General features: G+C 43.5%; 1 protein-coding gene across 1 annotated transcript in view; it reads right to left on the bottom strand.

Moving 5' to 3' along the window:
- Positions 1 to 14139, bottom strand: part of UMAD1 (UBAP1-MVB12-associated (UMA) domain containing 1) — a 142005-nt gene that overhangs the window by 15521 nt on the left and 112345 nt on the right. The window lies entirely within an intron of this gene.

Below are 14139 nucleotides of genomic sequence, written 5' to 3'. Positions count from 1 at the left end.
ACATGAATACAGAACTCTTTAATATTTTTAATTAAATAAATACTACTGGGAGGGATCTGTGTGATTATGGGAGACTAACTTGCCAGATATAGATTGAGGATAAATGCTACTAATAATAGTAGGGGGGTCCAGATATTCCTGGATTTGATATTCAATAGATTTCTTCATCAAGTAGACAACAGACCAACAAGAGGTGATGTCATTTCTGATTTAGTCTTGGGTAAGTAGTGAGGGCCTCATAGAAGCATTGGTTGTAGAGGACAATCTTGGTTCAATGATCATGAGTTAACTTCAGTTTAAACTAAATGGCAGGATAAACAGAATAGGTCTGCAACTAGGAGCCTGGATTTCAAACTTAAAAAAATTAAGGGAATTAGTTAGAGATGCAAACTGGATTGAAGAACGCAAGGATCTGGATGTGGAGGAGGCTTGGTATTTTAAGCAGTTGCAGAAATTATCTGGAGCCTACAACCAAACAAGGGAGGGGAAAAAAAATACACTGCAAACTAAACTGAATGAACAATCACCTCAAAGAGTTTATTAAGAGAAAGCAGAGAGCTAACACAGAATGGAAGGTGGGATGGATCAATAAGGAAAGCTACCTATTGGACATCAGAAAGGGTAGTGATAAAGTGAGAACTCCCAAAAGCCAAGCAGAGTTGCACCTTGCAAAGGAAAGTAAAACCAATAGAAAATGGTTCTGTATCCATGAAAATACAAAGAAAACAAGGAACGAAGAAGTGGTATCCCTAAGTACTGAGGGTAGGATGGAAATTTAAGATAATCTAGGTATGGCCCAATATCTATACAACTACTTTGCCTCAGATTTTAATAAGGATAATAAGGAATTTGGATGCACTGGCAGGGCAGTTAATGGGAATAAGGATATGGAAGTAGAAATTACCACATCTGAGGTGGAAGCCAAGCTCATATACATCTTAAAAGGGACCAACCTGTGGGCCCCAGATAATCTCCATCCAAGAATATAAAAGGAACTTTCGCATGAAATTGAAAGCCAAATAGCAAGGACTTTTTATGAGTCTGAAATCTCAGGGGTTGTACCCTATGCCTGGAGAACTGCAAATATAGTACCAATATTTAAGAAAGGGAAAAAAAGTGATCCAGGAAACTACAGGCCTGTTAGTTTGACCTCAATTATATGCAAGATCTTAGAACAAATTTTGAAAGAGATTAAAAGACGAGAGTAAATGGTAATTGGGATAAAATACAAAAAAAAAAAATGTATCTCATGCCAGACCAATCCAGCCTTTAAGAAGATAGCAAATTTTATTGAAAAGGAAAATGCAGTAGATCTATTCTACCTAGATTTCAGTAAAGCATTTGATACAGTTCTATATAAGAAGTTATTAGTTGAATTGGAGAAGGTGGGAATTAATGCATGAATTGAAAGGTGGGTAAGGAACTAGTTAAAAGGAAGATTTCAAAAGGTCATACGGAAAGGCGAACTGTCAGAGTAGAGGCAGGTTACAAGTGGAGTACAAGGATCAGTATTGGGACCAATCTTATTTAACATTTTTATTAATAATCTTGGCACAAAAAAAGTGGGAATGTGCTAATAAAATGTGTGGATGATACAAAGTTTGAAGGTATTGCCAATAAGGAGGAGGACCAGAATATCATACAAGAAAATGTAGACAACCTTGAAATGTGGAGTAATATAAATGGGATGGAATTTAATAATGCAAAATGCAAAGGTTATGCATTTAAGGATTATCAACAAGAATTTTTGCTGTAAACTGGGGATTTACCAGTTGGAAGCAAACGAGGAAGAGAAAGACAGAGCTGTACAGATGAACCACATGATGACTATGAGCTGGTAGTGTGATGTGTCTGTGAAAAAGGCTAAAGCAATCCTAGGATGCATTAGGGGAGATGTTTCCAGTAAAGAAATTAAGAGAGGGTTACTCACCTGGTGCAGTAACTGAGGTTCTTTGAGATTGTTGTCCCCGCTCCACTTTCGGTTTTCATGAGCCCCTATGCTTGTAATCAGAGATTTGTAGTAATGGTGCCAAGTTAGGTCCCGCATGTGCTACCCCCATCTCGCACTGCCTGAGGTGACTACATAGCACCGTTTCTACCACAAAGCTTCCAGCAGAAACTCCAAAGTGGGGGGAGGAGGGAAGGTTGTGAGCACCTACCTGGACAACCATTTTGAAGAACCTCAGTAACTGCACCAGGTGAGGAACCCTCGCTCCTTCTTCTTCTCCTTCTTTGAGGAGTGTCCTTGTGGGTGCTCCACTTTAGGTGACTGTATAGCAGTGTCCCTCAGTGAAAGGAAGGATCTTTGAAATTGTTATTTGTGGCTGATGATAGGATGGTAAATTCAAATATAGCATCTGGGGACTAATGTTGTTCCAATCCATAATGCTGTGCGAATGTGTGGGCTGACACCCAGGTTGCTGCTTTGCAGATGTCCATAATGGGGACATTGTTGAGGAATGCTAATGAGGCAGGTAGGGCTTTGGTGGAATGGGCACGTAACCTCACGGTAGTTGCGGCTGTTGGTGGTGGTAGCAGAAGTGGATGCATTTGGAGATCCATTTTGACAGTCTCTGTTTAGAGACTGCTTCACCTTTTCAGCGTTCTGTGATAGAGATGAACAACTTTGGTGACTTTCGAAAGGCCTTTGTTCTCTCAATACAGAAGGCTAATGCCCTTTGGACATTCAGAAGTACTGTTTCTCATTTATTCTCATGGGGTTTGGGGAAGAATGATGAGAGATGGGTGAGTTGGTTCAGGTGGAATGATGATGGAATCTTCGGTACGAACTTGGGATGTGGTCTCAAGGTAACTTTTTGAAAAATGGCATACATGGTGGATGTACCATGAGGGCAGCCAGCTCCCCTACCCATCAGGCAGATGTGATGGTGACAAGAAAGCCTACTTTCATTGAAAGGTGGAGTAATGAGCATGTCACTAATGGTTCAAATAGTGGTCTGATAAAGCTGCACTAGATTAAGGTCCCAGCTGATGTAGGGGGTCGTATTTCTTGGTATATGTTACGAAGGCCCTTAAGAAAACATTTAGTGATTGGGTGAGCAAAAATGGATAACTTACCCACCTTACGATGGAATGCTGTGAGGGCTGTAAGGCGTACTCTAATGGATCTTGTGGAAAGGCCTGATTTCTTGAGTTCTAATATATAGTCCAGTACTCTGGGTAGGGGAGATGAGATGGCTGTAATTTTTTTATTTTGGCAGCATGAGTGAATCGCCTCCATTTTTGTAAGTATGTTTGTCATGTAGTTGGTCTACAACTAATTAATAGAACTCTTCTACTTCCTCTAAGCAGGTCATTTCAGCTTCTCGGAGCCATGGAGAAGCCATGCTTTGAGATGCAGTCTAGTGAGTTTGGGATGGTGAACTTGATCCGCATCTTTGTGAGAGGAGATGAGGCAGAAGAGGGAGAGTGCACGGTGGACACGTAGACATCTTTAGAAGGTAAGGAAACCATGGTTTCTAGGGCCACGTGAGGATTATTAGGATGACTTTGGAATTGTCCATTCTGATTTTGTATATCACTTGTGATAGAAGAAGGGTCGCGGGAAGACATAGCGCAAAGGTGCATCCCATCTGATGAGAAAGGCATCGCCCAGCGATCATGGACCTAATCCTGCTCTGGAATAGAAATTGGGACATTTGGCATTTTGTGCCAATGCAAAGAGGTCTATGATTGGAAACCTCCATTGTTTGAATATATTCCTTGGTTCCCATTTCCCACTTGTGGTCCTGGGAAAATTTTCTGTTTAATGCATCTGCAGTGGTGTTCTGGCATCCTAGTAAATATGCGGCTGAGATGTCGATGCTGTGACTGATGCACCAGGTCCGAAGTAGCATGGTCTCTGTGCATAGGGAGTGTGAGTGTGCCCTCACCCCTTGTTGGCTTATATAAAACATGGAGGCAACATTGTCTCTGAGGATCTTTACGGTTTTTTCTTGATCATTGGCAGAAAATGGGAGCATGCATTGCAAACTGCCCGTTGCTCCAGTAGATTTATATGAAGGAGAGATTCCAACCCGGACCAACGGCTCTGGACAGTATGGGTGTTTAAGTATGTCCCCCAATCTAGTAGGGAAGCATCCGTAGTTATCATAATTCTTGGATTCTGTACTAAGGGGACCCCTGTGCAAACATTGTTTGGTCATAGCCACCACTGTAGTGAGTCTTACTTTTTTTGGCATTTCTTTATTCTGTGTCTTTGTGACATGTAGACAGTGCAGAGCCAGGCTTGCAGGCATCGCATGCGTAGTCTTGCATGTTTGATGACGAACGCTGTTGCTGACGTGTGGCCCAACAATTGTAGGAAAGTTCTGGCCAATGTCTGGGAGCTGTCTAACATTGTGGAGATCAGACTGAGTAAGGCCGTGAACCATTGCCAGTGTAGCTTCTAGTGTCTCTTGTTGAGTTGATTCTATGAGTAAGCGGTTGTTGAGATAGGGGAAAATTATGATTCCTTGTCTGCAGAGATGAGCCACCACCACTGCAAGGACTTTCAAAAATACCGTGGGGCAGTAGATAGTCCAAAAAGCAGTACTTTGTACTGAAAATGTTCTGCTCCAAGGACACACCTGAGGAACGTTCTGTGTGAGGGATGTATTGTTATATGGACATATGTGTTCTGGTGGACAAGGGGCGAGAACCAGTCCCCTTTCCAGCACTGGAACTATGGTTGCTAATGTGGCCATTTGGAAACATTGGGTCTTCTCGAATCTGTTGAGTTTTCTTAAATTGAGAATGGGCCTCCATCCTCCCATTTTTCCCCTAAGTTAGAAAATAGTGTGAGTAAAATTCCTCCTCCCCGTGTTGTGTTGATACTGTTTCTACTGCTCCTAGTTGGATAAAATAGTTTACTTCCTGTTGCAGTAGATGCTCATGAAAGGGGTCCCTGAAGAGGGACAGGAAGGGAGGCATGGAGCGTAGGGTGCATGGAATAGTCTCTCTCAATTATCTCTAAAACCCATCTGTCTGATGTGGTGGTCTGCCTGACTGGGTAAAATGGGGTTAGATGGTCTCCAAATGGGCAAGAGGTAGCAGATGTTTCCAGCGCCTGAAGTTATGGGGATCTCAAACCCTCAACCAAGACCTAAAAATTGCTGTCTTGGAGTAGGTTGTTGCGATGTCGGGGCTATCATCATCTTGTCAGTTTCTGTCTATGTCTCTGTAGTTCATATTGCCTTTGTGGTTGTGAGTAAGGCATTCATTGAACTCTTTGTGCTGTGTAGTATTTGCCCTGTTTCTTCTTGTTCATAGGCGTGTAGCTGCCCAAGGACTTCAGTGTCGCTCTGGAGTTCTTCAGCATATGAACAGACTCATCAGTTTTGCCAGTGAATAATTTTGTACCCTCAAACAGAAGTCTTCTACTGTCATTTGTACCTCTCTGGGAAACCCAGACAGGTGTAGCTAGGATGCTCATTGCTTGACTACAGCTGTGGCTATTGATGGAGCCACGATGTCTACGGAATCCAGTGCCTCTTGCAACACTGTCCGGGTAATAAGATTGCCTTCTGAAATCATGGTTCTAAATTGTTCTCTCTTTTCCTTTGGAAGGAATTCAATAAATTCTACGAGTTTTGAATAGTCTATGTGGTTGTACTTGGCTAGTAGTGCCCCATAGCTGGCAATCCTAAAATATAAGGTTGCTGAAAGTAGGCCTTACTACCGAAGAGGTCTAACCTCTTCTAGTCTCTATCATACAGTTTGTTCACTACCTCCACCACCCGGGAATTTGCTGCAGAGTGCAAAAAGAGGAATTCCATTCCCCTGGAGAGCACATAGCATTTTTTATCTGACCTTTTACAGATAAGTGGGGTTGTTGCTAGAGTCTGCCAGATAGTTTTTGCCAGTCCCATAAAGGCATTATTAATTGGTAAGGCAATTTTGGAGAAGGTTGAGGTATGTAAGATGTCTAATAGCTTATGCTGGGATTCAGCCACTTCTAAAGATATGTCCAATGAGTCCACTATTCTTTTAAAGAGCTCTTGAAATTGTTTAAAATCATCCCCCATAGTGGGAGGTGGGGGAACAACACTCATCCAGGGATGAAGAATAAAAATTGGCTGTGGGGGCATCTTCCTGGTCTGACAGCTCCTCAGATTCCTCAAGAGCCTCATGTGAAGGTTCAGAGGGTCCCTGTACTGAAGATGAAAGGGAATATCATGGCCTCACCTTATGTGGACTAGAAGGCTTGTGATGGTGTGGGGGGTATGCAGCGCATTGGCTCCAGTAAGGCCAATGTGGTGGTATAGCAGTGGTTATCAAACTATTGTACTCGTGACCTCTTTTATATAGTAAGTCTCTGGATGTAATCCCCCTTATAAATTAAAAACACTTGTTTATATATTTAACACCATTATAAATGTTGGAGACAAAGCATGGTTTGGGGTGGAGGCTAACAGCTTGAGACCCCCATGTAATAACCACGTGACTCCTTGAGGGGTCTCGACTCCCAGTTTGAGAACCCCTGTGGTATAGGAATTGCAGGTATCCATAGATGCCCGTATCACGTCTGAGCTTCATATCCCTTGTAATGCTTCCCTTGCTGTGATGTGCCTGGTCTGGCAGAAGCAAGGGGGGTGGGGGAGGAAGAGTGGTGGGAAGAATAGATTTCCCCTTTGTCATCATTCTCTTCATCACTCAAGAAGGGAGGAGCAGAGCTGTGTGTTATGGTGATGTGGCTCAGTGCCGATCGAGCTGGAGTGATATTGGCACAGAGAAGAGGAGTTTCTGGCATCCTGGAGATCAGTAGATCTTTCTTGCGCAGGAATTGTTGCCGTACTGGGAGACTCGATTCCACTGAAGATGCTGTCAGTACCGGGGGCTGCTGCGTGGATAATGGAGCCATGCACTGCATCATTTGGATTTTACCAGCAGATGACATCACCATAGTCCATAGTGATGCCGAGTTGTTCAGTGCCAGGTATTTCATCGGCGCTGATGGTGCCAAAGGCAGAGGGTTTCGATGTCCCTTTGCTGCCCTTGTCTTAACTAGCCTGCTTAGGATCTTTCACTCTTGTGGTACTAATGGCACCAGATGGTCCTGCTATCTCGGTGGTGGTAGGCCTTGGTGCGGTCGGTACCGATGGGCATGCTGAATCAGGGAAAGCCTTTTCTTGGCAGATTCCTGAGAAGGGGATGACAAATCCTGCTTTTTGGTCACCTTCTTGGCACTGTGTTCTTTTGCTTGAGACAACCTGGCTGTTAGAGGAGACAGCTGTCTAGGAGTAGTCTGGGCTTCAGGTTTGGACAACAGGCGCGGAGACTTCTCCAACATAAGGAGTTGCAATTCTCTAGCCTTTCTGGTGTGGGCTTTCAGCTTATGGCTGTGTGAGCACATCCGAGGTATGTGCATTTTCCCCAGGCAGCAAACACACTGCGAATGCGCATCCAAGACAGGAATAAATAATCTACACATATGGCAGTGTTTGAAATCTGGGGAACTGGGTATGTGCCCTTAAAGAGGGGTTTTCTCCCTCAAGAAAGAACAACTCTAATTGAAGGAGTCACTAACAACTGAATATTAACTCAGACAATTTCTTAAAAAGAAAGTAAAATAAACTGGGAAAGAGGCTATAATCTAAATAAACACTATTAACTGTAAGAACTATGCTAAATAGCAGCACCTCTGTATCTAATCTAAGTGCTCTGACTCAAGCCAAAGGTGACAGAGAAAAGGGGCCTGGCTACATAGCACTATGTAATTGCTTCAGGCAGTGCAAGATGGGTCAGTGTGTGCGTGACCCCACCAGCCACTGCTACTACAAATCTCCGATTATATGCACAGGGGCACCTGAACACGTAAAGGGACACTCCTTGAAGAAGTAGTACTATTACAAATGTACACGGCACTGGTGAGTCCTCATCTGGAATAATGCGTGCAATTCTGATCTCCTATGTTTAAGAAAGATTAATTCAACCCGGAACAAGGGCAGAGAAGGGCAACTAAGATGATCAGAGGAATGGAGAATCTGCCTTACGAAAGGAGACTTAAGGTGCCCAGTTTGTTTAGCCTAACAAAACAAAGCTATGGGGAGATATGATTGTGCTCTACAAATACATAAAAGGCATAACACCACGGAGAGACAGGAGTCATTTGAGATACAGACAAATGATGGTACAAGAACAAATGGCTATAAACTGGCCAACAACAAGTTTAGGCTTGAAATCAGATGAAGATTTCTAACCATTAGCGGACTGAAGTCCTGGAACAGCCTTCCAAGGTGAGCAGAGGGAGCAAAAAACTTAACTTATTTCAAGACTGAGCTTGATAAGTTTATGAAAGGTATGGTATGATAAGGTTGCCCATAATGGCATGTGGCTCATATTTGACTGCTATTAGCAAATATCTTCAACGGCCAGAGACGGGACACTAGATGGGGAGGATGTATTAGCACAGAAGTGGGCAAACTATGACCCACGGGCCACATCTGGCCCACGGGACCATACTGCCCGGCCTCTGAGCTCCCGGCCCAGGAGGCTAGCCCTGGGCCCCTCCCCCACTCTCCCCTTTCCCCCGCAGCCTCAGCTTGCTCTCTTTGCTGCCGGCACAATGCTCTGGGTGGCGAGGCAGTGAGTTCCTGGGGCAGCACAGCTGCAGAGCCCGGCCTGACCCGGTGCTCTGTGCTGTGTGGTGGTGGCGGCATGGTCTGGCTGTAGTGCCGCCAGGCACTGGTGCTCCAGGCAGCATGGTAAGGGGGCAGGGAGTGGGGAGGGGTTGATAGAGGGCAGAGGAATGCAGGGTGGTGGTTGGGGGCGGGGGTGTGGATAGGGATCAGGGTGGTGGTAGAAACAGGGGGCTGAATGGGGACAGGAGTTCCAGGGGGGCAGTCAGGAAGGAGGAGGGGTTGGATGGGGCAGCAGGGGGCACTCAGGGACAGGGAAAAGAGGTGGCTGGATGGAGAAAGGGTCCCAGGGGGGCCCCCATCAGGAATGAGAGGGGTTGGATGGGGCAGCGAGGGTCCAGGGACTGTCAAGGGACAAGGAGTGGGGGTGTGTGGATGGGGCAGGGGTTCCAGAGCGGCCATCAGGGAACGGGGGGGGGGTGGATGGGGCAGGAGTCCATGGGGTAGCAGATAGGAGGTGGGGGCCAGGCCACAACCACCTCTCCAACCAGCCCTCCATACAATTTATGAAACCCGATGCGGGCTTCAGGCCAAAAAGCTGGCCCACCCCTGTATTAGCAGGAGCGTTGTAAGTAAAACACGAAAAGTAATTCTTCCACTACTCCATACCGACAAGGCCTCAGCTGGGAGTAGTGTGTCCAATTCTGGGCATATTTCAGGAAAGATGTGGACAAACTAGAGAAAGTCCAAAGGAGAGCAACAAAAAGTCTAGAAAACATGACCTGTGAGGAAGAGTGAAAAAAATTGGGTTTGTTTAGTCTAGAGAAGAGAAGACTGAGGGAGCACATTATAGCAGTTTTCAAGTACATAAAAGGTTGTTACAACGAGGATGAAAAATTGTTCTCCTTAACCTCTGAAGACAGGACAAGCAGCAATGGGCTTAAATTGCAGCAACGGAGGTTTAGGTTGGATATTAGGAAAAACTTCCTGTCAGGGTAGTTAAGCACTGGAACAAATTGCCTAGGGAGGCTTTGAAATCTCCATCACTGGAGGTTTTTAAGATAAAGGTTAGACAAAGACCTGGTCAAGATATGTCTAATTTTTCGTAGTCCTGCCTTAAAATGCAGGGGACTGGAACAGATGGCCTACTGAGGCCCCTTCCAGTCCTACACTTCTATGACTCTGAGTTAGCACAGAAAATTCTCTTTCCCAGGCGTCTAGCTGGTGGGTTTCACACACATGCTCAGGGTCTAACTGATCACCATATTTGGGGTCAGGAAGGATTTTCCCCTCAGGTCAGATTGGCAGAGACCCTGATTTTTTTTCACCTTCCTCCAGAGCATAGGTCCCCGGTCACTTGCTAGTCTGAACTAGAGTAAGTGGTGGATTCTCTGTAACTTGAAGTCTTTAAATCAAGATTTGAGGACTTCACTCAAGTCTTGTGACCTGCGATGGGAGGAGATCAGACTAGATGATCATGATGTTCCCTTCTGGCCTTAAAATCTATGAGTCAATGAACAGATTCCACAGCAAGATCAGCACCCCTAAATACACATACATCCCAGATGCATTTAGTTAAAAGTTTCCAAACTAGAATGTGATCCAAGGTTGAATTGCTGCCTGATGGATATTGAAATGTATATATGGCAATTCTTGTGATGAAACCAGTTAGCCATTAAAAATAGTCAGTGTAGGGAAGCAAATTCTAAGAAATGTGCATCGTTATCTGATTTCTCTTCCAGGAAGCTGTGTGGTCCCAGTAACAATTGAAATCCAGGCCTATCATTGTCAGTTCTCACATTCGTATCTCCTAAGATGACAATATGAAGTCAGGGCGACATACTAGATACAATTATCAGAGGGGTAGCTGTGTTAGTCTGGATCTGTAAAAGCAGCAAAGAATCCTGTGGCACCTTACAGACTAACAGACATTTTGGAGCATGAGCTTTCATGGGTGAATACCCACTTCGTCAGATGCATGTCATGTTAGATACAATGTCATCTAATATGGCATAAAAAGTATCTTTTTCTGAATCAGGCCTTGCATCATGTGCAGATATACACTAATAACTACTGCATGTCCTACATTCAAACTGAAAATGGCAGATATTGGGTGTGGAGAATAAGACTGCCACGTCAGTAGTGAAGACTGTGCCCTCGGGGATAAAACCAGAGCAATACCAATGTGTCTGCCAGATGTAGTACAGGCATGCAACAACCAAATTTAAAGAATATTTTCTTTCTTTGTTGACATTCATATACATTGATTTGTTTTAAATACATTTTGTAGTGTAAAACCCACTCAATGTTTATTTCTTCTTAGAATTAGTGTATCCTGCCATTGTGGTTTTAGGAATATGAGACTACTTCACTTGAGAGTAATAAGAACAGTAAATCCCTGAATTTGCAATCTTAAGGAAATTAGAACAGAACAAGAGGTGGAAGTGCTCTCTGAGCTGGGGGCCAATCTTCGACTCGAAGAAGGTCTCGGTACCGTGTCAGGCCACATGGCCGCTTCAAATAGGTGTTGATTGAGGTAAAGGTCCCAGGCCACCTGGGTCCTCTTTTTGAATGATTTACAAATCAAACAATGCTCTTTAAGTGGGCCGCATCGAGACAAAACAGGCACTGCGTGTGGGGGTCGCTGTTGGGAATTGCCCCTCCACACTAATGTCAATGTTTAAAGCCCAGTGAGGGCATCCCCAGGGAACAATATCTACCAACTAATAAACACTAACTCTATACACAAACTAGGCTAAGACTAAATGTGAGGTTGTGAGATTACAACCGCATAGAGCTCCAACTCTAGTCACAAACTGTGAGAAGGAATTGAGGAGGATTTGGGCAGTGCCACCTCATACAGCCAGAGGAGGGGCCACAGCCACGAGGCATAAGCACCACCCCGCTACAGTTACTGCTAGGCAAAAGTCTTTGGCTCTGGCGCGCTGGATGTGCACACAACTAAGTGGAATACATGTCTACATCTATACCAAAAAAAACATGCCATGTTAGCTCAACTGTGGAATATATTTTTCTTTGTATAAGGAATCAGATCCTTAATGATTAACAGCTAAGACCTTGATCCTGCCATCAGAAATACACAGACTGACCCTTGTGGAACATCTATGAGTTCAGTGACACTTCATATAGGCATAATATTCTGCCTGCATGGATCAAATTATGGGTTTGCAGCTTAAGTTTGCAATTTTTTCCTAATTTACTGTTATGGTATTGGTAAAAAAAGGCAGCTTGGACTTAATATAGGTTTACCATATATCCCAAATGGGTTGTAAGATTTTATAGTAGAAATCTGTTGACATGCAAAATCATGCTGGTGGTATGTTAGCAGGTTCCGGTTCTAGAATGGCCCTGGTTTAAGAGGGTGCTATCTGCTAAATAGTGACCAAACTTAAAAGATTTATTCAGTGCTTCATTGGTTTTCAGCAGTCAACTAACCTGCAACAGGGGGCTTAGGTTCAATTCCTGATTCTCCCAGACTTCCTGTCTGACCATGAACAAGTTACTTAATCTCTCTGGGTCTTATTTTCTGAGGCAGAGAGCACCTACATCTTCCATTGATATCATCTGGAGATGCTCAGTACCACTGAAAAAAATCAGAGCCTCTGTGCCTCATTACAAACTATAAAATGGAGATCGTATTTCCCTACCCCAAAGGAGTGTTGTGAGGTTAATTTCATTAACGTATGTAAACTGCTCAGATTCTACAGTGATTAAAACTACATATAGAAAAGCTAATTAAAAATAAAATAAGTAAAGCCAACTGTCTCCACTGCAGGAAGGCTGAAGTAACAATTTAGGAACCTGCATTCTCTCACTGAAGTGCAGAAATTTTAGCCTGAAATGCTATAAGACTATTTACACAGTTGTACATGCAACAACTGTGAGGGAGCTTGAGCATCCATCTGGTGCAATCTCCTACACACAAGCTTCACACAGGGTATGTCTACACTGCAATTAGACACCTGCAGCTGGCCCAGGCCAGCCTATTTGGGCTTGCAGGGCTCATGCTGCGGAGCTTCTTAATTTCTATGTAGACGTTCCAGCTTGGGCTTCACCCTCCCACCTCACAGAGTCCTAGAGCCTGAGCTCCAGCCCAAGCCTAGATGTCTACACTGAAATTAAACAGCTCAGCAACCTGAGTCCCACGAGCCCTAGTCAGATGGCACGAGTTAGCCACTGGTTTTTAATTGCAGTGTAGACATATCCCAAAACCGAAGTTTCTTCCAAGCCTAGATCTCCTTTAGAAAATAACCTAGACATAGGGAGAAAACATTCCCGAGGGCTTGCACTTCCCACTAAAGACTAGCAGAGGCATGGATTTTCCATGGCAGATAGACACAAACCTCCCCCCAAAACAGCAATGAATTTTGCCATGCACTGAGAATAGAAATGTCTCTCTTTCTGGTCCACTCCACTTAACAAAAGAATATTTAAAAAGCTGCATGCACCTTCTCTTGGCTGCCGGGAAAACTAGCACTGCTTTCAGTATTCACACAGAAGTCAAAGATGTAAGAATGCACTGAACACAGTGCCTAAAAATGATTGGAGACCCATTCATGGGTCATAAAAAATACACACAAGTCAAATCAAAATAAAATATGAAATCACTTATGAAAAGTTATCCATTTAGTCTTCTCTCGCACCCCACTTCCCTTTTTAATTGTTGGATATTGTCCCTTATTTATTCCTGCCTTGTGCTTTGGCCCAAAAGGTAAATAAATTATTGTTCCCAAAGCTGGAAGAACAGGAGCAGTCGCAGTGCCCCCTGTAACAGAGGAAATAAATGGGATGAGTGGAATAGGGAGGAGGGAATAAAAGTGAAAGGGCATTTATTTTTATGAAGTAGGATATCCCAAACTCAAATGCATTTCCGCCATCTGAAAGTGTTCTTTGCAGCACAGATTGATAGTTATGATGTGTCATCATATCAAGTCATGACATGACATCATTCTGCAACATAACTAGAGCTATTTGAAAATTTCTGTTTAAAAATAACTTAAATGAAAAACAGAAAAATATTCACAATATTTTCTAACCAATTCGAATCATATGACATGACTAAAACGTCACTCTCCTGCCTGTACTTACTTTCAGCCCAACCAAATTTCAGATTTTTTTTTTGAATCCCCAAATCTAGTAATTTAGGATATGAGGAGACAAATACTAGAGAAGTGGGAGAGTTCTGCAAAACTTAAGACAGAGACTTTTAAAAAAATTATTTATCATTAAAATACATTAATAAAAAATCATTTAAATTATACAGATGTTTACCGTAACCTAATGAAGTCACATTTCCACATAAGTATAATAAGCCTTATATGGAAATTGTCTTATATTTATGGGTATCTCACGTACTAATACCACTTTCTTTAAACCTGCGAGGAATCAAAAGGGCCAGAGCTACAATACAAATACCAATTTGTAAGATCTAGTTAATAGTCCACAGCACACTGACCAAATGTAAACAGTTACTCCATCTTCTCTTAGCAGTGCTGCCTCATGGGTATACCCTTGTATTAGATCTTCCAGCAGTTTTGAT

This window comes from Gopherus flavomarginatus, chromosome 2 (assembly GCF_025201925.1).
Source record: "Gopherus flavomarginatus isolate rGopFla2 chromosome 2, rGopFla2.mat.asm, whole genome shotgun sequence".
NCBI lineage: Eukaryota > Metazoa > Chordata > Testudines > Testudinidae > Gopherus > Gopherus flavomarginatus.
Note: the sequence above shows the minus strand (reverse complement) of the source record. Positions and strands in the feature narration are given on the sequence as shown.